Source organism: Ovis aries, chromosome 9 (assembly GCF_016772045.2).
Source record: "Ovis aries strain OAR_USU_Benz2616 breed Rambouillet chromosome 9, ARS-UI_Ramb_v3.0, whole genome shotgun sequence".
Classification (NCBI taxonomy): domain Eukaryota; kingdom Metazoa; phylum Chordata; class Mammalia; order Artiodactyla; family Bovidae; genus Ovis; species Ovis aries.
In genome coordinates, this window is record NC_056062.1 from 36143540 (window position 1) to 36170824 (window position 27285).

Sequence of the window (27285 nt, forward strand, 5' to 3'; positions counted from 1 at the left end):
CTGTGTTTTCACCTCTGGATGATCCACAAGAATTGGAACCGGAAGGGAAGGTGGGGATGGAGGGAGAGGAGGATTAGCAAGGGGACTGGCCAGTTTTCCAGGGAAGAAGTGCATTCCTCAGTTGAGAATAAAAAAAAGAAAAGATGGAAAAGCAGTTTAGCCAGCTTCCTTACCTATGGTGTGTGTTGGCAACAACCTAGCAGCTTCTGAGAACCGCGTTGCTCCAGGATGACCTTGAGGTGTCTGTGGAGCAGAAGGATACTCGTAGTACTTATTTTCTTTAAATCTCCTACCCCAGAAGAGTAAAAGTCCTCTCCAGAAGAATCCTCCAAGATGGTACAGGGCGGTGTTATTCAACCTGGATGAAAGTTACTAAGGAGCAGACCTTGGGAAGCTGAGCTATAGATTCTAGGGGTGAACTCTGGGCATTTGCACTGCTGCTGAACAGATGTGAGAGCTAAACCATAAAGAAGGCTGAGTGCCGAAGACCTGAGGCTTTCAAATCGTGTTGCTGGAGAAGACTCTTGGACAGCAAGAGATCAAACCCGTCAATCCTAAAGGAGATCAACCCTGAATATTCACTGGAAGGACTGAAGCTGAAGTTCTGCTACTTTGGCCACCTGATGTGAAGAGCTGATTATTTGGAAAAGACCCTGATGCTATGGAAGATTGAAGAGAAGAAGGGAGGAAAAGGGAGGAGATTGAAGAGGAGAAGGGAGCGACAGAGGATGAGATGGTTGGATGGCATCACTGACTCAATGGACATGAGTGTGAGCAAACTCCAGGAGGTGGTGAAGGACAGGGATGCCTGGCATGCTGCAGTCCGTTCAATCACAAAGAATCGGACATGCCTTAGCAACTGAACAAATACGAAATTCTGCTGCCCGCTCCCCCAACCCTGCTGCCTCAGGGGAGATGGCCCTGCTCTTAACTCCCGAGTTTCCTTTGGGCAGCAGCGTCCATGAGCCCAGGCTCCTCACCTGGAGAGCAGTTAAGGCCATTGCCTCTCTCAGGCTGTCACTGACATCAAGGAAGATGGGGTCATTTGAGTCAGTGCTTCCTCTTCTTTGTGAGAGGAGGAATGTCCTGTGGGTGGGACAGACAGAGGACAGGTCACATGGCCTGGCTGCACCTTCACAAGTGTGAGTCCTCCCTGTCAAAGGTGTCATCTCGACCAAGTCGTCTGACTTCTCCACGTCTCCCTGTGGCCGTCTGTTAGGTGACAGTTCATAACAGAAGGTCTTTTGAAGTTCAGCTGTGTTTATTTGCATGGATGTACTTGAAACATAATAGAGACCTAACAAATATTTCATATTTGCTTTTCTTTTCGTTCAAGTGATCATTTTTTTTTAGCCATAATAGGTTTTGGGGAGCTGATTCTGTGCAACAATATGGAAGTGGCTGCAGAGATTTTGAGAGGGTTGTGGTCGTCTGAACTTAGGTGCGCGCTAGGACTTGAGCCCGAAGTGCATTTGGAAGTGTTTGTTCAAGCTCAGAAACACCATGTGTGGCTGAAAGGGAGAAAATGTTTGGATGAGTGATGGACAGAGGAGAGACCACACCAGATGATTTACATTTTCCATGCTGCCTGGGCTCTATAGGGACCTAAAGGGCCTCTCTAGCTCACAGGTCCCAAAATTCAGACTGTCTTACTAAAGACAAGGTCAAGGTGAGCTTGGGAATCCACTCTGAACTTTCATTCGGTGGAGGAGACTGATGTCCAAGGCCCAAGGAGAAAAGGAGCTGAGAGTGATTAGTTCGGGCACAGTAGTTAAATTGGCAAAATGAAAGCCAGTTTCCTTCTTAACTGGAAGAATCTTTTTTTCTTTCTTTCTTTTTGGCCACAGGCTTTTGGGTTTCTCTGGTGGCTCAGATGGTAAAGAATCTGCCTGCAATGCAGGTGACCTGGGTTCAGTCCCTGGGTGGGAGAGATCTCCTGGAGAAGGAAATGGCAACCCACTTCAGTATTCTTCCCTGGAGAATCCCATGGACAGAGTAGCCTGTTGGGTAACAGTCCATGGGGTCGCAAAGAGGTGGACATGACTGAGCAACTAACACGCACTTTTGCAGGATCTTGGTTTCCTGATCAGGGCTGGAACCTGGGCCGGGGCAGTGAAAGTGCCAAGTCCTAACCACTGGACCGCCAGGGATTTCCCAGAAGAATCTTACAATGATGCCAGCACTGTTATTACTTGCCAGACTTTTGTATCAGGCCATAATTACCTTTTACAGAAAATATAATAAAAAGAGCAGTCATGTATTAAGTGTGTGTCCTCTGTTAGATGACCATCCTTACAAGGCTTGTTATTGATATTCTTGGTATTGTTAAGGAGACCAAGGCTTAGAGATAATAAATACCTTCTCCTTGACATGTATGCGTGCTCCGTCACTCAGTCATGTCCAGCTCTTTGTGGCCCCATGGATTATAGCCCACCAGGCTCCTCTGTCCCTGGGATTCTCCAGGCAAGAGTACTGGAGTGGGTTGCCATGCCCTCCTGCAGGGACTCTGCCCGACCCAGGGATCCAGCTCGGTCTTCTGTGTTTCCTGCATTGGTAGGTGTGTTCCTTACCCACTAAGCTACCTGGGAAGTCCACTTTCTTCTTTGGTTACTAAGTAAATGGAATATGAGACAGCTCGACTCCCAGGCTGATGTGTTTTATTTAACTTTGAAAGGTTATTTTTTTTTAAAAAAAATCATGGTTATAATATGTGTAAGGTAATATCCTGGATAGTTTATCAAGTTGACTTTATACATTAACTTGAAAGCAAACACAGGAATGCAACTCTTCCTGAGAGATCAATAATAAATACAGCTCGGGGACATTTACTGGGCACAGACTGTACATCATCCATTATTCTAAACATTGCTAAGTTTTTATTCACTTAATCCTCACAACAACCTTATGAAATCGGTACAGTTATCATCCCCTTTTTTGGTGGATAATTGAAGGTTAATTAACTTGCTCAATGTCACATCTCTATGGGGTAGAGCTCGAATTTGAATCCTGGAAATCTGACTTCTAAGGCCAACTCTATAGCTGTGCGATTCCAACATGCAACCTCTTGACTTGAGGGAGAAAAAAACCCAGACACGCACAACCAGCCAAAGCAAGAGAGAGCCCTCAGTTCTGACAGTTTGGTGTCATTCTTACTATGATCACAACTTGCAAAGACAAATAAAATTGAAATATTGAAATTGAGCTGAAAATATGAACATTAAATCGAGAGCTTAAGTGTGATTAGGATAAAGCCAGTTGATTTTATATGCATTAACTTCAGCTGGTGACTCCATTTCTCTCTAGTGTCCTGGTTACCATTTGTTGGGAAAGAAATGATTTTCCTCTGCTGGCCACGCAAAGCAAATCAGTTGTTTTGTAGCTAAGATTGAGTCATGATTGGATTAGCCTTTTCTTCATAGTTCCCTCATATTTTTCTTTTGCTAAGTACTCATCTAGCTTGTGTTTTTCTTCCTAATGAAGCAATATCTTATGTTACCACACCTCTTTAAAATGCAGCTACAAAGCCTTGGACTTTGAAAAGTTATTAAGATTGTAGTTAATAGATTACTAATGGCAAAGGGCTAGATAAAAGGCAAAGAATATGGATCTGGTGAGTCATACATCCATCCTTGGCTCACTACCTTCCTCTGTTTCTTGTGGCATTTGCAAGGATGAATTCAAGATCATCTATGGTTAAGCCTCGGCTAAACCGATTTATTCCCTGGGAAGTGTGTCAACCCTCTGGACAGTGTCTGCATTCAGCACTTGGTTACCCTTTGCTTGCTGTCTCTCTAAGGTTCCTCGATGGGCTGTTTCCATTTCTGAATGATTGTTCTCCAAAAATAAATGAAAAGGAAAGTGGATGAGACTTAAACTTTCTTTAAAAGGGAAAATGTATTAGGATCCCTAGATTTCCTTCCATTCCTGGGGTGCCAGGTGACTCTTGAAGTAAAATCCTAATTTTCTGTGGTCTTGATGAAGTGTTTTGACCTTGATGTTAACATAAACATTGCTGTTTAATCTCCACATCAGTCCTTGTGTTCATTCTTGGGCCCCTACAGGATCCTCTTTTGGTCTACCTTGTGGCCTGGCTGGAACCACTTCTGGGGATTTTCCAGGACAAATAGTCTCCAAATATGGTACCTGAAGGCTGGGCATTAGCAGAGGTTGTGTCTCATCTGTGCTTTCTGTGGGCAGGAGGGTAGAGCTGGAGGAGTCTTGTGTCCATATTTTTGATGCCTATCCAGAAGCAACATGAGTCATACACTGAAATAAACAAAATTGACTGACAGTTTGGACCCGCTGCTGGTCGTGTAAGAACCTCTGGGCTGTAGAACCTCTGCTCCGTCCAGGACTAGCCACTTGCTTGAGATCTTTTGGAGGCTGGGCAGCATGCAGAGGAAAGAACTCCTTGCTGAGTAGTTTGTGCTAGTTCTTTGTCTAATTGCAGTTCCTGGTTCAACCAAATGTAAACAGATGAGAAGAACCTAAGCCAGAAAGGGCATTAGGACTGTGACTTGGGTAATAAACTACCCCAGGGTCATAATGGGCTCATTCCTGGATAGACATGGGATTGAGTCTAGGGTGAGAAAAGCTGAATGAGTGAGTGATGATGTGTTGTCATTTAAAAAATGTCTCACTGTGTTTATGCAGACGGTAGACCAGATGTTAGATGCAGCCCTTGTTTGACTGTTTCTTTCAAGTTTTCAAGAGAACAATTGTGAGCTTATGGGGAACAGTGAAAATTATTTGTTTTTGGCTCTGCTGGGTTTTACTTGCTGCACAGGCTTTTCTCTCTAGTTTCAACTAGTCTCTAGTTGCAGTGAGAGAGCGTCTCACTTTGGTGGCTTCTCTTGTTGCGGCTCTCAGGCTCCAGAACGCAGGCTCAGTTGCAGTACACGAACCTAGCTGCACTGCAGTATGTGGGGTCTTCCCGGGCCAGGGATCAAACCCTTGTCCCCTGCACTGTTAGGTGGATTCTTTACCATTGAGCCACTAGGAAAGCTTCCCAGTGAAATTGACTGAGGTTCCCGTATGCCAGACCTGTGAGATAAAATTTAAAAATATGCAATAAACCCCAATAATAGAAGAATAATGAATTGAATTACAGTTGACCCTTGAACAACATGGGTTTGAATTGCATGTGTCCACTTATACCTGGATTTCTTTCATTAGTAAATACTACAGTACTACGATCTGCCTTGGTTGAATCTGTGGATGTGGTAAACCAGAGCTGACTGTAGAGGTGTCCTTGGATTTTCCTTTCCAAGGGGACAGCACCCTTAGCCCCACCCTGTTCAAGGGTTAACTATGCTTCTGATGTTTTTGACTGCCAATGTTTCGTGAAATGAACTGGTTGGTAATTTTCTGCTGTTCTAAGTTTTACCTTTAAGGTCAGGAGAAAAGTTATTTCCTAGGAAGCTGCTCTTTACTGTAAGTTCTTTCTATTTCTGTGTTGATAGTATAATCTGAATTCACTGGGTTTATTGAGACTTCATCATTTATAAGTCATGATTAGTTTATTGTTCATTTATATAGAACTTAAGCTATTTTGTTGTTTATGTAGATTTTGAGGTTTGAAACTTGAAGTAGCTCTGCTTTTCATAAACATTCATTCTCTGAGCATTGATTATAGCCTATAAGGTAGAAGGACTCTTGAATTAAAGGAAAATGATAGTGATAGTTTTATAGTAAATAAATCTGAGATAAGTATAAGTGAATTAATATTTTTCATAAAATATGCCCCAAAGTTAATACTTTGCAAATACTACCATTTTCTTGTGGTTAGAGTATAACCAAATCCAGGACTAAATAACTTTCCATTTGGGGCCAGGTAGAACAAAATAAAGTTCATAGAATAAAATTAAAAATTAACAGGTTTCTAGAATAAAAATTAAGTTCACAGAAGACAAATTGTGATAGGAAAGTCAATTTTGCTGCACCAGCAAATTTTTAATAGTGGGCTCCATTTATTAATCAGTGCTTTTTTTTGCCCCCATGCTGAGCTTTTTTTTTTTTCTTATTTGAGTTCAGGTATGGGGTTAGGTTGGTGGTAGATAAATTCCAATGTCCACTCTTGCACAAGAGCATGAAATTGTAATGCAATATGAGATGGTTTTTGTAGCAGCTAGCCAGCAGGACATCTGAAATGAAACCATCTGTGGCCTGCCTTGGCTTCCCTGATAGCTCAGTTGGTGAAGAATCTACCTGCAGTGCAGGAGACCTGGGTTTGATTCCTGGGTCAGAAAGATTCGCTGGAGAAAGGAAAGGCTACCCACTCCAGTATTCTAGCCTGGAGAATTCCATGGACTGTATAGTTCAAGGGGTTGCGAAGAGTTGGACACGACTGAACGAGTTTTGCTTTGTGCTTCCCTGATAGCTCAGTTGGTAAAGAATATGCCTGCAATGCAGGAGACCCTGATTCAATTCCTGGGTTGGGAAGATCTGCTGAAGAAGGGATAGGCTACCCACCCCAGTATTCTCAGGCTTCCCTTGTGGTTCAACTGGTAAAGAATGCCCCTGCAATGTGGGAGATCTGGGTTCTATCGCTGGGTTGGGAAGATCCCCTGGAGAAGGGAACAGCTACCCAGTCCCGTATTCTGCCCTGGAGAATTCCATGGATTGTATAGGCCATGGGGTCTCAAAGAGTTGGAGACAACTGAGCGACTTTCACTTCCACATAGCCCATCTGGGCTTCCCCAGTGGCTCAGCAATAAAGAATCCGCCTGTAATGCAGGAGATGCGGGTTCGATCCCTGGGTTGAAAAGATCCCTGGAGGAGGGCATGGCAACCCACTCTAGTGTACTTGCATGGAGAATCCTGTGGACAGAGAAGCCTGTCGTTGCTAGGGTTGCAAAGAGTCAGACATGACTGAGCAACTGAATACAGCACAACCACACACGTGGCCTGTCTATTACTATGATTTCTGTTCTGAAGTGGAGTTCAGTATCTGATAAAAGGATCCCAACACCATTGGACTGTAAAGTCTTTTTCAGAGCAGGTGAAAGTCAAAAATATAGGGTTTTTCTAGTGGTTCTCAGCCCTGGCTGCTCACTGGAGTCAATGGGGGAGCAATTTAATTCTCCCTGGGCCCAAGCTACACCCCAGCTAATAAAAGGGGGATAGTGGAGGACCCAGGCATGGGTGCTTTTTATTCTTTTTTAAAGATTTTTTGGATGTGGACCATTTTTAAAATAGTTCATTGAATTTGCTACAATATTGCTTCTGTTTTATGTTTTGGTGTTTTGGCTGAGAGGCATATGGGCTCTTAGCCCTCTGACCAAGGACTGAACCCGTGCAGACTGCACTGGAAGGTGAAGTCTTAACTACTGGACCGCCAGAAAAGTCCCCACTGGTGCTTTTTAGCACTCTCCTCGAGACCCTGCTTGTGTACCAAGGTTGAACCACTTCACCAGATCCAGCCGTTGAGGATGTTGGGGCTATTATGGATTGAAGTTCAGATCAGTGAATTCAGATGTCTTATTAACATCTGGTCAGTTCCCACCTGAATGTCAAATGTCTTGAGAGCTGAGATGTGTGGAATAGCTCCCTGTCCCTAGAGAAGGGGCCAACACATTGGGCACCAGTTAGGAGGATGGTGTGTCTCCTGGGTTTAGAAAGCCTGTGCCTTCAGTCTCCCCCCACATACTCCAGAAGCTTGAGGGTGGGGTGGGATACTCTACCTGCTGGGAGAGCCTCAGCCTCCAACACAGCAAGTCCTGGTTGTGTTGTGAGGTGTGTGAGTACACAGAGCTCCTCCCGCTTCTGAGCATCTCCCTTGCACGAGGGGACCACTCCCCTCTCCCCAGGACTCCAAGGTTTGAGGGTCGCTCGTGACCTCTATAGAGCAAGGTTCTGTCAAAGCGACCCATGAGTGAGAAAGGAAGTCCATGTAGGAGCCAGGAAGTAGCATAGTGCTGTTGTAGCTCGTTCACAAGTTTTTCTTTCTTTTTTTTTTTTAACATCCAGATTGACCTAAGTCTCAGAGACGTGGTGCTTGTTCAGGCAGAGGACCAGGGTGGTGAGATTTACCCTGTGAGCTCTGGGCAAATTACCGCATCTCCGAGCTGCTCTTTCACCATCTGTTAGAATTTCTTATCAGGATTGGTTGTGAAAGAGTATGTGAAAATGGTTTGTTAAGAAAAGGAAAGAAAAGAAAGGAACCCCATTCAAACTCTAGCTTGGGGTGCTGGCCCTCTCTTCTTGAGGGAAGGAACAAACTTCTAGGAAACTAGTAGCCCTGGCTGAAAGCTGTTACCCTTTTCTGGCATCATTCACTTTGGTTCCATGAGCGATTAGGGTCCATTAAAAAAAAAAAAAAATCACTGACAATCACAGTATGCTGTCGAAGGCAAGGGTGTGGGGAGACTGGAGTGGAAATGATCCAGCCACTGCAGGAAGCCATTCAGTGGTTTATTATAAAATTCCACATACAAATGCCTCACAGGCAAGCCTTTCTACTTCTGGGTATTTATGCAAGAGGGATGAAGACGCACGTCCACAAAAAGATGTGTACAGTGATGTATATAGCAATTCTTTTCATAATATGTACATAAAATAAAAAACCCTGTACATAAAACAAATATTCATTATCAGAAAGTGATTCAATAAAGCTGGATGATGTATTCATAAAATAAGACTACTCAAACCAAAAAAAAAAAGACACTGCTCCAACAATGACTGGTTGAATCTCCAAAACATCATATTAAGGGAAGGACTGATAAGTCAGACAGAAAGAAATACATACTGTCTGATCTTGTTTCTCAGAAGGTCACAAACAGTGGTCATGGGGAAGAGGTGACTTAGAAGTGGACCAAAGGGTGCTGAGGTTGTGTCCACACAGAACATGGCTGTTCTACATCTTGCTTTGGAAGCTGGGATTGTGGGTGGAGACATTATCAAAAAATTGATCTCACAGAGCATTTAAGATCTGTGCATTTTACTCTATAGCTTTTGGCGGGGGCGGGGGGCGTGAATAATTAAAATTTATTTTTCTTCTTTTTTTTTATTGTGGTATACCTAACACAACATTTACTGTCTTAACCATTTTAATTTTTTTTGTTGTTAAAAAATTTCTGGCCACAACAGCTTGGCTTGCAGGGTCTTAGTTCCCTGACCAGGGATGGAACCTGCTCCCTTGGCAGTAAAAGTGCAGAGTCCTAACTGCTGAACCACCAGAGAAGTCCCTCTTAACCACTGTTAAGTATCCTGTGACATTAAAAACATTCACACTGTCCTGCAACCCTCACCACCGTTCGTCTCCAGGAGACTCTATATTTTGCCTCAGTAAGAAAAGCACACTAAAAACGCTGTCATGTGGTGAGGTCAGTTCAGCTGTAACTGAGGTGTTGGCCTCAAATGTCTGGACACACAGGGCCATCTGCTTCCTGCTGCAGCTCCCAAGAGCGGTGGACACTGCTCTGCTGGACACCTGTGCCCTCCACATCAGCACAGACTTGCTTGCTTCTCCACTGACCGAGAGCTCCCGAGGGTCGAGATAGTCCTGCTCATCGCCCTCCGCCGTCATCCGCGTGAGGAAGGCTCCCTTGAACGTGTGCTGAACGCCTAGTGGTCCTTGTGTCAGCACGAACCCTGGTACCTTTCCAAGGCTTTCTCAAAGAAAACAGTGCTACATCTGTTAAATGGCTCAAGAAACCACGTGTGATTTAGAGTCTTGAACTGGGGAGCCTTTTGCACGGTTTCCTGGAACCACTACTTCTGGTTAGCGTGTGCATTCATGTCTCTTGTTCCTTCTTGCTGAAGTCAACTCTCAGGCTCTCCCACCCGACATGGGCCTTCAGCACTTCCCTTCCTCCTTGTCCTGTGGTTTCCTGGCCCGCCTTCAGGTTGCCTATCTACCCAGCCCAAAGGGCCTGGACAACTGCAAATAAGCCATTCCTCCAGCAGCTCAGAAAAGTCCAAACTAAGACCTCATGTTTTTCTTCTTCAGAAACTCCAACAATTGCCAGGAATCAGAAGGATTGTAAAATAAGGGGAGGGGTCTTTGCATGCTGCAGTGGGAGGACCTGGCTGCCTTGCTTCTCAGCTGAGTCACAGATGGTCCCCTGCAGGCCCTTCTTCCTCTCCGGAATCCCAAAGCCAGAAATAGAGTGTGTGATAAGGGCTTCCATTCCCGGACAGCTGAACAGTTTGTACCATTTCAAAACGGCATAATCCTGTTCAGACGCAGTTTTCAATATGTGTTCAGCATTTCCGTCCATGGTCTCAATTGCATGCATTTTCTTCACCAGAAAATGCAACCAGCTTACACTGAAAAGAGTGTTTTGCTTAAGACTGAAGAGTTCCTGCTTTCAACCTACCTTGTAATTTTCATCGTGTCTTTTCCTAGCATTCATATCAACACCTTGGACTTTTAGCTTCCTACTACATCTTTAAAATTATCACTTTAAAATATAATGAAACACTCGAATAACACACTGTCCCATCTATCACCTGTTGGGGCTGGGACGGAGCTCCTGGTGACTCTGAACTTGGAGGGCAGGCAGTAGCACCATGCAACAGGCAGGAATGTGCATTCACTGTTTGAGAGGAAAAGTCTGAGTTTGGGGCAGAAAAGGTTGTCTGGGGATGTCAACATATTATTATGAAAGTTGGACATGCTGCAGTGAAGACTGCTTACAATGTAAGGAAATCTCGTTTTACAGACAGGAAACTCATTCATTCATTCATCAGCAATATGTCTTAGTGCCTAATTTAGTTGCCGAGTTGTGTCTGACTCTTTGTGACTCCATGGACTGTAGCCCGCCAGTCTCCTTTGCCCATGGTATATCCCAGGCAAGAATACTGGAGTGGGTTGCCATTTCCTACTGCAGGGGATCTTCCGAACCCAGGGATTGAACCAAATTCTCTCGTTTCTTGCATTGGCGGGCAGGTTCTTTACCACTAGTACTATCTGGGAAGCCCTAGAGAGAGTTGCCAGATTTAACAAATACAAATAGAGAATGCCCAGGTTACACTTGGATTTCAGGCATGTAATGAATTTTTAGTATATCTCATGCAATGTTCGGGACACACTTATGCTAAACAATGATTGGCTGTTTCGTGAAATGCCGGTGTTGCTGGATATCCTGCGTTTTCTCTGGCAGTGGGAGGCTATGGGGCTGGAGCCGGGAGGTCAGACTGAGAATGGGCAGTGGATGTCCATGGGGAGGCCTTACTGATGAGCTGGATCTGGGGAGTGAGACAAAGGAGTACAAGATGACTTCTGGGTCTCCAACCCCAGCACCTGGGAGGCCCTAACCTGGGCTGGAGAAGATGGGGCGGGAAGTGTGTGTGTTGTGATACTGACGAGCCTTGTCTAAGGGCGTGTAAACAGGAAAACATGGACATTTCATGAATTGTCCCGCTTCTCTGTACAGGCCCACCCCTCCAACTGTCTCCCCTTCCTCCTCCCCCGACCCATCTTGTGTTCTCTGCTCCAAAGGAATAGAGAAAAGCAGTCCAGGACACAGGTGACTGGGACAAGCTATTTTCTAAATAAACATTTAGATCCCCTAGAGAAGGGAATGGCAACCCACTCCAGTATTCTTGCCTGGAGAATCCAAAGGACGGAGGAGCCTGGTGGGCTATAGTCCTTGGGGTCATAAAGAGTCAGACATGCCTGAGCAACTAATACTTGCACACTTTCAAGCTGCTACTAAGGGAAATGGTGGGAAAACAGAAATGTGCTTCCTGGGAACTGGGCTACAGACTATTTCTATTAATAGTTCCTTGTGTAACATTTCTGTGCGCCTCTTTTGCAATGTCTTTAAGGATCCATCGATAGGCATAATGAAACAGGACAAATAGGACAGTTTTTGCAATGAAGTGGTTATGTGGACAACCGAGGACAGGCAAAATTAACTGGGTGCAGAAGTGTCTTAGTCACAGCTTTTATAAAATCCAACATTACAATTATACCAAACATTACAACTGTAATGTCTAACATTACAATTGGGCTTCCCAGGTGGCTCAGTGGTAAAGAATCCACCTGTCAATGCAGGAGACGTGGGTTTGATTCCTGGGTTGGGAGGGTCCCTTGGAGGAAGAAATGTCAATCTACTCCAGCATTCTTGCCGGGACAGTGGAGCCTGGTGGGCTACAGTCCATGGGGTCACAAGAGTCAGACTCGACTTGACAACCAAACAAACATTACAACTAACTGCATGGCTACACTGAAGTATTTTCTGAAATTTTAGCCCAAATAAGAATTTTAGCCTTCTCATTTCTATTTTTATGAAGAAAAAACAAGTGTGTACAAGCACTGTTGTGACATTGCATTTCCTGATTAAAAAGATACATTTTTTTAAAAATTGGACTACAAATATTAAGATTTATTTTAAAATGGTCCTTGTAAAAAGTTCATTCTCCTTGACTTTATTTTTCTATAGGGTGAAGCCACTTGATTAAATAAATATTTTGATTACAGAGGGTTTGGATGTAAAATGGCCCCAGAGAATGTTTTGGAAAAGTGAAAACTGGACATATGCCACGACTCTGTCTTTTTCTCCACCCCTTCTACTTAAATCTTTTAGTAAAACAATTTTACCAGAAATTCCGTACGGCCAGTCAATAAGGCTTATTGCTGTTGTTCCATTTCCAAAGTTGCTCGGCTTCCACTGGGGGACAGAATGTCCCCTAAGTCAAACCTGGAGAATCACCTGTAATGTTTGTTATGAATGCTCACTTGCTTCACATAGATTTGAATTCAGTGGTCTGCCTAGGGCAGGGTCCAGGAATTTGTATTTTTAACAAATACGCCAGCCATTTTCGTGGGCTGGCAAATCTGGAAAACACTGGCTTGAGTGAAATAATTATTAGTCATTGAGGACTTCCCTGGTGACTCAGTGGTAAAGAATCCACCTGTCAATGCAGGAGACAAGAGTTCCATCCTTGGTCCGGGAAGATCCCACATGCTTCTGGCTAACCTAACCCGAGCACAGCTAACTACTGAGCCCACACCTAGAGCCTGTGCTCCTCAACAAGGAAAGCCACCACGATGAGAAGCCCAGGCACCTTTACAAAGAATCGCCCCTGCTCGCCGCAGCTAGAGAAAGCCCTCACGCAGCAGCAGAGACCCAGCACAGTTAATAAATAAATAAATAATTTTTAAAATAAAATACAATCGTTGAATTCCAACTGTCTTGAAGATGTGAGTGAAAGAGCCTTTTGAGAGATTGGAGGAGAAATAATGGCACATAAGTGGTCTCATTAGTTACACAGTTCATCAGAGTTTGTTGAATGTCTGCCGATGGGCTTGAAAGCATCCTGGGCACTGACGGTGCTGTGTGGACGAGACATGAGCCAGGAGGGACGGTCAGTTCTGCCTGGTAGCTCCGGACAGCTTTGCACGCAGGACGAGGCATTTGAAATGGTTCATTTGAAACCAGAAGGAGGAGGTTGCTTATGGGCTGGTGGGGTGGATGGGGGGAGGGTTGTTATTCCAAGAAGGAGCAGGTGTGATGGTTAGAGGAGAATGGGGCCCTCAGGTGTGGGGTTCCCATGGAGCTGGTCCTTAGGGTGGGTGGGGTGAGGTGAGCAGCTTGTGGAACCAGGAATGTAGGCTGCTGTGAAGGAAGAGTCTTGCCAAGCTCTATCGTGTGAGGAACGAGGAAACGGCAGAGAGCTGCAGTTGTTTTTGGAAAGAGACCTGGAAGAGCGCCGTGCAGCATGGCGGATGGGCTGTGGGTTGGGGTAGAGGGGAAACGAGAGGGCTGAAAGCCAGGGTGGAGAGTTTCAAACTCAGCTCTGGTGGGAGTGTGAGGCACAGAGAGCACAGTGAGCCCCCGGGAGGCCAGCCCTCTGCTCCCTAGAAGCATCTGAAGTATTAACATGAAACCTGCTGGGATGATCCCATACCTCAGGGAGCGAATATTCCCTTCAAGTCAGAGTAGAGAAGAAAAAGCCAGAATGTTCCAGTCTCCACGTGTGAGAGGCTTTGGTCCCTTGGGTCTCAGGGCGGTAGGGGCCCTGCAGGTGGGTTGGCACAACCAGCAGCCTTGATTTGGGCGCTGCTTGGACCAGCTGAGGCGTCCAGGCACCAGCCCAAGCCCTGGGGTGTCTTCCAGATTCTGCAGGGAGCCCACACATCTGCGTCTCCGTGTGAGCTGTGTTCCTCGTCCCTCCGCTGCACCCGCCCCACTCTCCCTTCCAGACGTGAGAAAACACCATCTCAGAACAAAAGCCAGTAGATTCACCTACTTGGTGAAGGGAGAAAGACCAAGGAAAATGCTAGGGTGTTTTTTTCACTCCCCGACCTTGTTCATTGTGTTTGTAACGTGGGAACCCAGTTTGAAAGAAAGGTGGAGGAGGTGAGCAATGACAGTGGGTTGGTGTCGGGGGGTCCTGGGCTGCCAGCCTAGGGAGGGGCTTCAACCCTCTGTTGCCCGAGGTTTCCCCTGCTTGGAATTAGGAGGAGTGAATGACATCCACGTAGAGGGGGAGTTCAGATGGGTGTGTGTGTGCGCTCAGTCAGTAAGTTGTGCCCTACTCTTTGCACCTCCATGGACTATAGCCCCCCTGCCAGGCTCCTCTGTCCGTGGGATTTCCCAGGCAAGAATACTGGAGTGGGTTTCCATTCCCTTCTCCAGAGGATTTTCCCAAACCAAGGATTGAACCTGTGTCTCCTGCACTGGCAGGTGGATTCTTTACCACTGTGCCACCTGGGAAGCCAGATGGGTTTGTTAATTAAATGTAAAAGATCCATTCTATAATAACACACATTAACGCGGGGTTGATGACTGAGGCTGTGCTTCGTCTTGAAGCCTCATCTGTTATCTGCTCTTCCTTTTGAAAGTTGTCTTCTCATTTCAGTTTCCATTGCACTGCATTGCAGTGGTCCAAGATCTCTAAATTCTCTGAATTTTAGAACTGGTTGCTGCCTGCTTTCCACTGTAGCCCTTACTGTCCTTTGCCCCATCTTCACGATTTTGTTTTGCAGTTCTGGACATGGGCTAGGTAGAAACGCCAACCCCCTGCCCTCTACCCCCAGAGAAACAGCCCCTCTCGGGGTGGAACCAGCAGTCTGGATCTGAGAGAACCTCCAGCGATCCTTAACACCTGTGGTAAGGTCCAGAACCACTGATTGACTAGCGCAGCCTCCCTGTTTTACTGACAAGACAGTGATGCCCCAATTCCAGCTGGGAAGCGGTGTTTGTAACCCATTTCCCAGGAGATGCTGAAGTTGCTGGTCTAGATGACTTAAGTCTCCCCAGCTCAGAAATGTTGACTCTGTTGTCTGTAAAGTGTCGGGGGTTAGGGGGTCGGGGGATTTGTTACGTTTCTTAAATAGATGTTTCTATCTGCCAGTTTCTGCCCTCAGAGGTATATTCTGTAATCATTCCTTCCTTCTCCTGCCCTCTGCCAAGCTCACCCCTTGTGGTCCTGTTTCCCTTTTCCAACAGCTCACCCCACCTGCTAAGAAACCCTCTACCTGTCAGCATCCAACAGCCAGTCTTACCCATGCACAGAGGGCAGCCGTTCTGGGTGGGTGATGGGGCACAGTGGTCCTCAGTTGCACAGCATGCTCCCACGTGTGGACTCTCGGGGTTTTGGGGGCAAGTGGTGCTGACCTGAGCGCAAGCAAGTCAACTAGGGCTCCGAGGCTTACTATCTCTGTCACCTTGGAGGAGTTACTTTACCTGCCAAAGCCTCAAATTTCTCATCTGTTAAATGGAGATAATATTATAGTATCTGAAAGACTGTTCTAAGGTTCGAATGAAATAATCCATGTAAAGAACTTGACACAGTACCAAGTACACAGTAAGAGTTCCATAGATATTAGCTTTGAAACCAGTAAATTGGAACTGATGAGGTTGTGTTTCCCATGATATGCTGTTTTCTCACTTAAAAATATAGTGCTTTTCACTCTACTCAGGGTTGTGTGGCAGCCTGGATGAGACAGGGGTTCAGGTGAGTTCAGATGGTTCAGGGAAGAATGTGAAAGTCACTCAGTCATGTCCGACTCTTTGCAACCCATGGACTGTGCAGTCCATGGAATTCTCAGGCCAGAATACTGGAGTTGGTAGCCTTTCCCTTCTCTAGGGGATCTTCCCAACTCAGGAATCGAATCCAGGTCTCCCACATTGTGGGCCACCAGGGAAGCGCAGGGAAGAATGGACACAGGTATATATATGACTACGTCCCTTCACTGTTCACCTGAAACTGTCACAACACTATTAATCAGCTCTTTGTTCTTTAGTCACTAAGTCGTGTCCGACTCTTTGTGACCCCATGGACTGTAGCACACCAGGCTTCCCTCTCCTTCACTACCTCCCAGAGTTTGCTCAAACTCACGTCCATTGAATCAGTAATGCCATCCAACCATCCTGTCCCCTGTAGTCCCTTTCTCCTCCTGCCTTCAATCTTTCCCAGCATTTGTGTCTTTTCCAGTGAGTCAGCTCTTCACATCAGATGGCCAAAGTATTGGAGCTTTAGCTTCAGCATCAGTCCTGCCAATGAATATTCAGGGCTATACTCCAATATAAAACAAAAAGTTAAAAAATAAAAATAGTACTTTTCAGGGTAAATTTTGTGCTTCTCCTGGACTTTGTCAGATTACTAGGGGTGATTTTGAAAGGTTTATGCCTTATTTCCAGACCTGATGCCACTCTGGGAGGGTGTGTGTGCAAGGTACAGATCCCAGAGCAGTGGAGATGGTTCCATTGGAACAGGGGTTCTAGGTGGGTGTCCTACCTTTGATGCTGACTTCTGACTCCTTCAGATGTGAAGGAAGGTGTAAACCCCTCATCATGTCCTGCATGTCACGATGCCCCACCCCTGAGGGACAAGCACACACTGACCTAGAGATGTGGGGATGGCAACACTGTGTGTATGTGTGTGGACATGCCGTGCTTAGTCACTCAGTTATGTCTGACTCTCTCTGACCCCATGGACTGTAGCCCCCCAGGATCCTCTGTCCATGGGGATTCTCCCCAACCCAGGGATCCAACTTAGGTTTCGTGCATTGCAGACAGATTCTTTACTGTCTGAGCCCCCAAGGGAAGTCTGTGTGTATGTGTGTGTGTGTGTGTGTGTGTGTGTGTGTACACAGACAGAAAAATAAAAGACCAGGTTTCTGTTCATTTGGAATGATGACAGGCTTCCCAGATGACTTTCCCAGTGGTAAAGAACCTGCCTGTCAATGCAGGAAAACAGGTTTGATCCCTGGGTGGGAAAGATCCCCTGGAGGACGAAATGACATCCCACTCCAGTATTCTTGACCGGGTAATTCCATAGAGAGAGGAGCCTGGTAGGCTACAGTCTGTGGGGTCGCAAAGGGGCAGCTGTGCTGAAGTGACTGAGCATGCTGCGATCAGCAAGAGTCATTCTTTTGCAGTTGCTCTTCAAACATTTTTACCACTGGATACGCTAATGATATTGTGTCAAACTTGTTGAGAAAGTGGAGGAGGAGGAGCTGGTGACATGAACTGAAGAAAGAAGGGAAGAAAAGAGTGCTCCTTGAGGGGAGGCCCATGTCTGGAAGGTGTCTGCAGCTCCTGTGTCTCTTACGGTAGATTCAGCAAGTGACAGTGACCCCAGGTGCATGGAATTTGAGCTGGAAATGGGGACATTTTGTTTGACCCACGAGTACTGTGAATGAGGAGACAGTGGCTGTCTAGACCAGGTAAAGGAATAGTGCGTCCGGGATCCTCAGTGGTGGTCGCTGTACTCGGTTCCCCCCAGATTCCCTGATTGGAATTTGTCAGCTATGGCTCCACAAATAAGATGAGTCTAAACTAGATAACCTGTGGCATTAGTAGGTCTTTGGGTTCCCATGGAAACCTGCTCTGGCCACAGCATAAGCAGAAAGGAGGAAATATTGCAAGGAAGCTGAGGTCTTACACAAAACTGCCCTGAGCCAAAGGAAGGGCTGAGTAAGCAAGTCTGCGGTGCTAGGGACAAGGACATCTCGAGACCTCCCACTTCGGATGCTGGGCAGCCCAGCCCTCTGCCCACTCCGTCTCTGATCCACATATGGGGCTCAGTGGTTCTGTTCCCTTCCGTGGGGTCCTCGCCATGAACATGTTCTCACCCAGACTTTGCTCACCAACCGTCCCCTCCCTCACCTCCTGTTACCCTGCTTTTTCTGCATCACACTCACCACCACCTAAAACTCTTAGAGGTGGAGACCCCCCTGGCGGTCCAGTAGTTAAGATTCCGCCATCCAATGCAAGGAGTTGAGGTTCCATCCAGGGTGGGATAAGTAAGATACCACATGCCTTGGGGCCAAAAAAACAAAACATGAAACAGAAGCAATATTGTAACAAATTCAATAAAGACTTCAAAAATGGTATGCATCTAGAAAATCTTTTTTAAAAAGGAATGATTTAAAAAGTTTTAGAGTTACTTGTTCACCTGTGGAGATTTTAAAATACTGATGCCCAGGCCTGACTCTCAGAGAGCCTGGTCTGGCATGGAACCGGAGCTTGTGTTTTCCCTAAAGCCCCATGGTATTGAATGCCTAGCTCAGGTTAAGAATCAAGGCCTAGGATTCAGAAAAGATGGCGGAGGAATAGGACGGGAAGACTACTTTCTCCCTCACAAATTCCTCAAAAGAATATTTCAACTCCGAGCAAACTCCACAAAACAACTTCTGTAGGCTGGCAGAGGACATCAGGCAACCAGAAAAGCAGACCATTGTCTTCAAAAACAGAGAGAAGAAACCCAGCTCCACCCACCAGAACTCCAACACAAGCCTCCCTAGCCAGGAAACCTTGACAAGCCACTGATAGAACCCCACCCACAGTGAGGAAGCTCCACAATAAAGAGATCTCCACAAATTACCAGAATATAAAAAGGCCACCCCAAACGCAGCAATATAACCAAGATGAAGAGACAGAGGAATACTCAGCAGGTAAAGGAACAGGAGAGTTGCCCACCAAACCAAACAAAAGAGGAAGAAGTAGGGAATCTACCTGAGAAGGAATTCCGAATATTGATAGTGAAAATGATCCAAAATCTTGAAGTCAAAATGGAATCACAGATAAATAGCCTAGAGACAAGGACTGAGAAGATGCAAGAAAGGTTTAACAAGGACCTAGAAGAAGAATCAAGGCCTAAGTGGGCCTTACAGATAATCACAGAAAATAAATAACAAGAACCTGCTGTACAGCGCAGGGAACTCCACTGAGCGCGCTGTGCTGACAGAGGGAGGATATGTGCATACGTATGGCTGAGTCACTGCTGTACAACAGAAACTAAGGCAACGTTGTCAAGTTTAACTAAACTCCAATAATAATAATAATAAAGGAATTGTGGCCTGAATAAACACAGTGATAGAGCAAACACAGGATGTACTCCTGCCACCAGCACAGCTGACAATATGTTTAAAAGAATTGAGCAACACTTACGGGTGATGAGGGGAAGCAGTAGCTAGGGAGTTTGGGATGGACATGTACAGACTAGTGTATTTAAAATGGATAACCAACAAGGACCTACCGTACAGCGCAAGGAGCTCTGCTCAGTGTTATGTGACAGCGTGGATGCAAGGGGAGTTTGGGGGAGAGTGGATACATTATATGTATGGCTGAGTCCCTTTGCTGTCCACTTGAGTCTATGACAGTATTGTTAATCAGCTATACTCCAATACGAAATAAAACGTTTCTTTTAAACAAAAGAATTGAGTGATTCATGTAGAAAGGATTCTTTGGGAAGAATCAGGCAGTTGTGAGTAAGCACACTTAAGTGATGTTGACAAGAGCCCTCCCAAAGCAGGTGCCCTGCGGGTAGTGGGCAGTGGCCCCGTTTCCCAGTAAGTCCACTGAGGATGGGGGAAGTAAATGACTTCCCAAGATCGACCAGCAGCTCAACAGTCATACATTCAGCCACAGCTCTCTGATCCTGAGTGACACCCTCTTCTCCATGGTTCCCTCTTGGGGCCACTTGGGGCCATGGGTGAGGCCCCCTACTCCCTTGCCTAGAGGTTAAAACCAGGGGAGCTGATGGCACAAGGAAGGATTGCTGAAGGTTTGGCTGTGTTACTAAGGGAGGGCACATTTTTAGCAAAAAACATAGGCGAGAAGGAGAACCTCAATTACAGCAAGAAAAGCAGAAGTCGCTGGGCGTTCAGGGCTAATGAACGGAAATGTGAGGGATCTAAGTGTGAGAGTCTGAACCTAAAAGCAGTTTGGTTAAAAGCAGAGAAAGAAACAGAGACAGGGAGAAAAGAAAGAGTTAGGTTTTGTCTCTTTAGGGAATTGAGATGTAATTCAGTGGTTGCACTTTTAGCATTTTGGTGAGAGGGGAAAACAAAAATATGAATGCTCTGTAAATGTTGTACTTTTCATCCAAATAGTGGCATGAAAGAGTCTTCCCTGGGGAGAACAGAAAGCCCCCCTGTGTCGGGATGGTTTGGAAACGGATTGCTTATTACCAGGAGGGATGGACCATGGGACTGCGGGTTCTTACAGAAAAAAAATCTGTAATCCTTTTGGGTTTAACCATTAGGCAAATTGAGCTTCCTGGTTTCAGAAAGAGAAAACAGACCCAAAAGAGAAAAACCCAGGCCCGTGGGAACAAGAAACTTCCTCCTCCTGGGGCTGCTTGAAAGGCCTGCTGTGCCCGTCTGAGTCTCCAGCTCAGCGTGAGGCTGGCTGGAGGGCTTCCCGGAGGTGGATGGGTGATAGGCAGAGAACGGCTGCTTGTAGGAGGAACTCTGGACATGGTAGCTGAGGCTGCAGGCTTGGGCGTTGGAGTCTGAAGCACCAAAGCTGCCTTTTCATTCGATGTAAACCTGGGGAGTGAAGGACCGGGGGACTGAACTGTGTCCCCGCTGTTTGCCCCTTAGTCCTCTGGGTCCTTCAGCCAACCACACCCGGAAGCCAAGAATAGAATTCTTCAGGCTTTTACTCTTTTGGTGACAAATCAGAGGAGAGACCCAAAGCCAGTTGAAAAAGAAAGACCTGTAAGTACAGAGCTCGTTTGTCTGTCAGATGGGTGAGTGGGGGCTGTAAGACAGTGAGAGGCTTGAGCAGCTCAGTGAGGGGAGCCCTGTGTGAGTGGGGAGGGTTCTGTAATCTGGCCCGCTTCCATCTCAGGGAAGAGAACAAAAGTCTGGGATGGGGCTGAGTGTGGGGTGCCTTAGAGGCCTGTCTGCGGTGCTGTGCAAACTGTAACACTTTAGTTGGTGAAACCTACACTTGTAAAGACTCCCTAGTGATTTTTATTTAGCAGTTTTGTTTGTGCCAAAGGTCCCATGAGCCTTTCTTCTCTATAATCTGGCTCTCCCTGTTTGGGGGGATGGGGAGAGAAAATGGGAAGTAATGCATTGTTCACTGTTTTGAGGCAGAGGGATTAACATATGCTCTTGTGTTTAATCCTCCCAATAACCCTTGAAGGAGTAGTGTTATCTGCGTGTTACAGATGAGTAGGATGAAGTTCAATTAAGTGTTTGTTTGGCTCTCAAGAAATACAGGAGTCAGGTTGGACCCAAATTTCGTCATCCTAAAGCTCTTGGCACCTTCATCTGGGAGAAATGACTGAGTTGAGATTTCAGCCCAGATTGTTTGAATGGTCACAGACTGAGTGAATAGGCGGCTGCCATGGTCCGGATTTGTCTGAAACGAAAATGATTTGGGGAACTAACGTTTGTTGATCTATTATAAACCAGATAGATTGTGGCTAATAAAAATAATGGGATCTACCTACAGAATTGCTTCTGACTGCAAACTACTGTATCAGTTCAGTTCAGTCGCTCAGTTGTGTCCAACTCTTTGCGACCCTATGGACTGCAGCACGCCAGGCCTCCCTGTCTATCACAAACTCCCGGAGTTGACTCACACGTCTATTGAGTCGGTGATGCCATCCAACCATCTCATCCTCTGTCGTCCCCTTCTCCTCCCACCTTCAATCTTTCCCAGCATAGTCCGTGGGATTTCTAAGTTCAACTTCAATTCAACCGAGGTGTTTTGCCGTGTCGTGGTGATGAGGTCAGGGGACTGTGTGTGTCTCAGTGGTGGAAGCAGGGTGGTGTACAAGGAGGCTGATCAGATAGTACGTCGAGGAATTTACCGTCTCCACGGAGGAGAGAGACACACACATTAACAGCAGCTGATGCAGGAGTTACAGACCCACATAAAATAGGACGGTTGGTGGTGTCCTGGGGCTTGTGGCTACATCCCAAATTGATGATGGAGAGAAGTGGTCAGGGAGAGAAGGATGTAGGCAAGACTCAGTCTGAATCAGGCTTTGGAGAATCAGTGGGATGGCCTACATGGGGAGGCAGAATGGCGCTACCATGTCAATAAATGCAAGTTTCTGTCCTTGTCACACTGAGCGGCAAGACAGACTGGAGCCAGGCTGTGAGGAGCTGTGTGGGGCAGAAAACTTGCAGTTTTCTCCTGTTGACAGTACCAGAGATGTTGCAAGCAGAATTTGAGATGATGGTATAGTAGTAATAATGGTGTCTTAACACTTTCTGAGCATTTATTCTACTGTGGCCTCCGTGCCATGATGAATATGAATGAGCATTTCCAAGTGCCAAGCTCTGTTCTCCAGACTGGCAGTCCAACGGGGTACAGACCTGACAAAAATCCCTGCTCTCACAGGGCTTGCCGTTCATCAAGGAGGGGCAAGGCAAATGCTGAAATAGATCCTGTAAGCTAAATTCGTATGGTCATGCCATGGAGAAATGTGAATACAGAGTGGTGGGCAGGAAGTGGGTGAATGAAAGCACACCTCAGTTTTGAAGCTTGCCTCTGAGTAAAGGTAGAATTCATTCATTTAATCAGGTGAAGAGCAGAGGGTGGGTCTGATGGATCCTGAATGTAAATGAAAAGATGAGATGATAATTCACAAATTTGAGCCCAGAGTCGGGAAAAGCCTGATGCCACAGAGCCTGGCCAGGAGGCAACCACACTACTCAGAACAGTCACATCTAAAGTGGACCTTTTAGTCATTAATATCATGTAAGGTTTAGTAGGGGACATCCCCAGTGACTCAGTGGATAAAGAATCTGCCTGCAATAAGACCCAGAGGAGAGGCGGTTCAATCTCTGGGTTGGGAAAATTCCCTGGAGAAGGAAATGGCAACCCACTCCAGTATTCTTGCCTGGAGAATCCCATGGACAGAGGCAATGTGGCAGGCACCAAGAGTGGGGTCGTAAAGAGTGGGCCACAACTGAGCAACTGAGCATGCACACAGGGTTTAGTAGAGAAAGAAGACTAATGTAGGGGAAAACCATCAGAATGATGCTATTGGCCTTGTCCGTGCCTTTCCCTAAGCCTAGAAACCCAGCGAGGTTACACAGAAAGTGACAAGGGCCCAATGGAGAATAAAATGGGACTGCAAAGATGACAGAGGTTTTGATCCTGGGTGACGAGGATGGTGGGGAAAATGAGAAATTTGCCCTACGAATAATGGAAATTCAACAGAATAGCCATCACGCTGTTTAACTGATTTAGAATTTTCTGGAAGTGACCAGGAGGCACCCAGCCCAGCATGAGTACTCCCTGAGAATCAGTGATTTCTGCTTAGAGCTCAGTGGGCAGCCTGGAAGGTGACAGGGTGGGTTTCCAGCGGCAGCACCCCAGCCCCCTCCCCCCACGTGCACCTGCCAGGGCCCCACCCTCCACCCTCTTTCAGCCTGGCTGCTTCAGCTGACAGCACCCACCTGCTGCATCTTCCCCCTCCTGCTGCTGCTCACTGTGTAAAGTTACAGATTCATATGTCCCCAACCCCCTTGGCTCACAACCCCCTGAGGGTCTCAGTAAGTCTTTCACAGCAATCCTAGAGCAGGAGCACCAGAGTCCCATTCCCTAGGGAGTCAAACCACTTCATATGCATTCGTTATCACAATTCAGTACCATTTAAAAAAATAATAATGGTGCCAGTGGTAAAGAACCTGCCTGCCAATGCAGGAGACATAAGAGATGCAGGTTTGATCCCTGGGTCAGAAAAGATCCCCTGGAGGAAGGCACGGCAACCCACTCCAGTATTCTTGCCTAGAGAATCCCATGGGCAGAGAAACCTGGCAGGCTACAGTCCATGGGGTCACAAAGAGTCAGTACTGAGTGACTAGGACTTAGCCAATTAACAATGTCATGATGGTTTCAGGTGAGCAGCAAAGGGACTCAGCCATACATATACATGTATCCAGTCTCCCCAACTCCCCTCCCCATCCAGGCTGCCGCATAACATCGAGCAGAGTTCCTGTACTGTACTGGTCCTGGTTGGTTATCAATTTTAAATAAAAAGATCATACTTCTATGAAAGTAAAGCAGTGTCACTTGTCACAGAGTAATTCTTTGGCGCTTAGGCTTCTTTATGGTCCAACTCACATCATTCAAGGAGATACTTGTGCATAATTTAAAAACCAAAACAACTGAAACACTTTGAAACTTCAGATGCTCACCTGTCCATCCTAGCATATACCATCCAATTGCTTTACACCAGGCTGGAGTATCTTGAATGTTACCATATAGTTTAGGTATCTGCTACCAACCGAGACAGCATATTCAAAAGCAGAGACATCACTTTGTCAACAAAGGTTCATCTAGTCAAGGCTATGGTTTTTCCAGTGGTCATGTATGGATGTGAGAGTTGAACTATAAAGAAAGCTGAGCACCGAAGAACTGATGCTTTTGAACTGTGGTGCTGGAGAAGACTTGAGAGTCCCTAGGACTGCAAGGAGATCCAACCAGTCCATCCTAAGGGAGATCAGTCCTGGGTGCTCATTGGAAGGACTGATGTTGAAGCTGAAACTCCAATACTTTGGTCACCTGATGCAAAGAGCTGACTCATTTGAAAAGACCCTGATGCTGGGAAAGATTGAGGTCAGGAGGAGAAGGGGACGACAGAGGATGAGATGGTTGGATGGCATCACCGGCTCAATGGACATGGGTTTGGGTGAACTCTGGGAGTTGGTGATGGACAGGGAGGCCTGGCATGCTGCGGTTCATGGGGTTGCAAAGAGTCGGATACGACTGAGCAACTGAACTGAACTGAACCGTCCTATTTTTATTTAATCAACTTACTGAACTATTGGTTGACAGCAGTGGTTCTTCAGGATTGCTAATTTCTGATAAAATCCTGTTCATTATGCAGATATGTATGTTTACTCAGGGCTGCCTCATCTGATGGTCTCTGTCTTTCTGTTTTTATGTCTAATTTAGTTGTATCTTTCGTCGATTGTAGATAGCTACAGGCGTATCATTAGGAATATGACTTTAATAAACATTAGTAAACTTCTACCTTTTATCAGTAATTTTTCCAAGCTAACATTGTAGAAGTTTGGGGATTCAGTTAAGAGGATTTAGCAAAATTCTGTTGTATTTTACATAACGATGATTAAGGCAGAGCAGCCTGCCCTTGATCATTGCGATCTTCGCAAAGACTGTTGGGTGCTAGGAAGGGACACGCTAGTAGCTGTGGACAACTTTTCTCAGCAGAAATATTTTAAGGTAATACAGTCGTTTCAAAATTGAGGATACATTTTTCTGAAATATCAACTCAGAAGTATGTGGCTCCATGCCCATTCTGTCACAAATTTTAATCTACTAAATTTTTTAAAAATTAATGCTTTAATTTTCAGGGTAGCTTCAGGTTTCCAGAAACATTGAGTGGAAAGTACAGAGGGTTTTCCATGTAGTACTCACCACCTTCTCGGTTTCCCCTAATTATTAACATCTTGCATAGTGTGGTGCATTTATCACAATGGATGAGCCAGTATTAATATTAATACATTGTGATGACTGCAGATCCGCTGTTTTCACTGGGCTCACTCTTGGGGCTGTACCTTTTGTGGGTCTGACAAATGTATAATGACATGTGTCTACTATTACGGTGTCGTACAGAATAGCTCAGTACCCACAAAATCCCCTGTGTTCCACCCATTCATTCCTTCCTCTCTCTGAACCACTGGCAACCAGTGACCTTTTAACTGTTTCCTCGTCCACAGTTTTGCCTCTTCCAGAATGTCATTGGAATTATACATTATGTGGTTTTTTCATGCTGGCTATTTTTCACTTAGCAGTATGCATCTAAGTATCCTCCATGCCTTTTTATGACTTGATAGCTCATTTCCTTTTGTTGATAATTAATATTTTGTTGTCTGGTTGGACCACAGTGTGTTCCTCCAGTCACGCACTGAAGGATATATTAGTAGTGTCCAAGTTTTGGCAGTTATAAGTAAAGCTGTTATAAACATCCATATGCATGTTTGTGGTGTGAACTTAAGTTTTCAGTTCATTTGGGTAAATAGTAGAATTACTGAATCAGGTACTAAGAGTATATTTAGTTTTGTAAGAAATCGCCCAGCTGTTTTCTGAAGCAGCTACACCATTTTTTATTCTCCGTGATTGAATGGAAGTTCCTCTCCTTCTGCCTTTTGTCCAGACGTGGGTGGTGTCAGTGTTTTGGATGCTTGCCACTCTCGTAGGTGCGTGGTGGTATCTCACTGTTTTAATCCGCATCTCCCTCATGACATGTGATGTGGACCATCTTTCACAGGCTTAGTGGCCATCTTTCTGCCCTCTTTGGTGAGGTGTCTGTTCAAATCTCATACTCATTTTTTGGTTGGGATATTTGTTTTCATATTATTGATTTTTCAGAATTCTTGTGTATTATTTTAGACACCAATTCTTAATTTGTGTTTTGAAACAATCTCCTAGCTCGTGCTTGTCTTTTAATTTTCTTTTGCAGAGCAGAAGCTTTTAACTTTAATAAAGTCCAACTTTATGGCTCACGCTTTTGGTTTTTTATTTAAAAAGTCATTGCCAAACTCAAGGTCACCTGGATTTTCTTCTATGCCATCTTCCAGGGCGTTTATAGTTTTACATTTTATACTTGGTTCTGTTATGCATTTTGAGTTAATTTTTGTATAAGATATCGATCTAGAATAATTTTTCCTTTTGCATTTGGGTGTCCAGTTTTTCCAGCACTACTTATTGAAAAGACTGTCATTTCTCCACGGAGTTGCCTTTGCTCCTTTGTAAAAGACAAATTGACTATTTCTGGACTGTCTATTCTGTTTACTCTACTTTATTTTTTAAATTTTTTATGCTATTCAAAATGGTATTTCCACTATAATCTATACAGTTTATCCATATAGTACTACAGTTTTTAGGCTGTTTGTTGAAGTGTTTACTATACTTTTACAGTATAGGTGTTTGGGTTTTTTGCTGTTGTTGTTGCCTTCAGTGGAAATAGAATCTATTGGTAGCTACTCTTGGCTTGACTTCTTTGAGCCTTAGTTTCTTCATAAGAGGAAGTGGGTAGAATAGATCGTTCTTGACAGAGGATGAGATGGTTGGATGGCATCACTGACTTGATGGAGATGAGTTTGAGCAA

The 27285-nt window shown here is 45.4% G+C and overlaps 1 protein-coding gene across 12 annotated transcripts in view; it reads left to right on the top strand.

The window, feature by feature from the left end:
* LYN (LYN proto-oncogene, Src family tyrosine kinase) overlaps positions 1-27285 on the top strand; it is a 109281-nt gene that overhangs the window by 16378 nt on the left and 65618 nt on the right. For 3 of the 12 annotated variants that reach the window (XM_060419899.1, XM_060419902.1, XM_042253796.1), the window contains one exon: positions 14939-15062. The exons of 7 other annotated variants lie outside the window; for them this stretch is intronic. The gene's annotated coding sequence lies outside the window, so the exon portion shown is untranslated. Of the gene's footprint in view, positions 1-14938; positions 15063-20565; positions 20903-27285 lie in introns of those variants that run through there. 2 more of the 12 variants (XM_012183364.3, XM_012183365.3) reach the window with 1 other exon arrangement.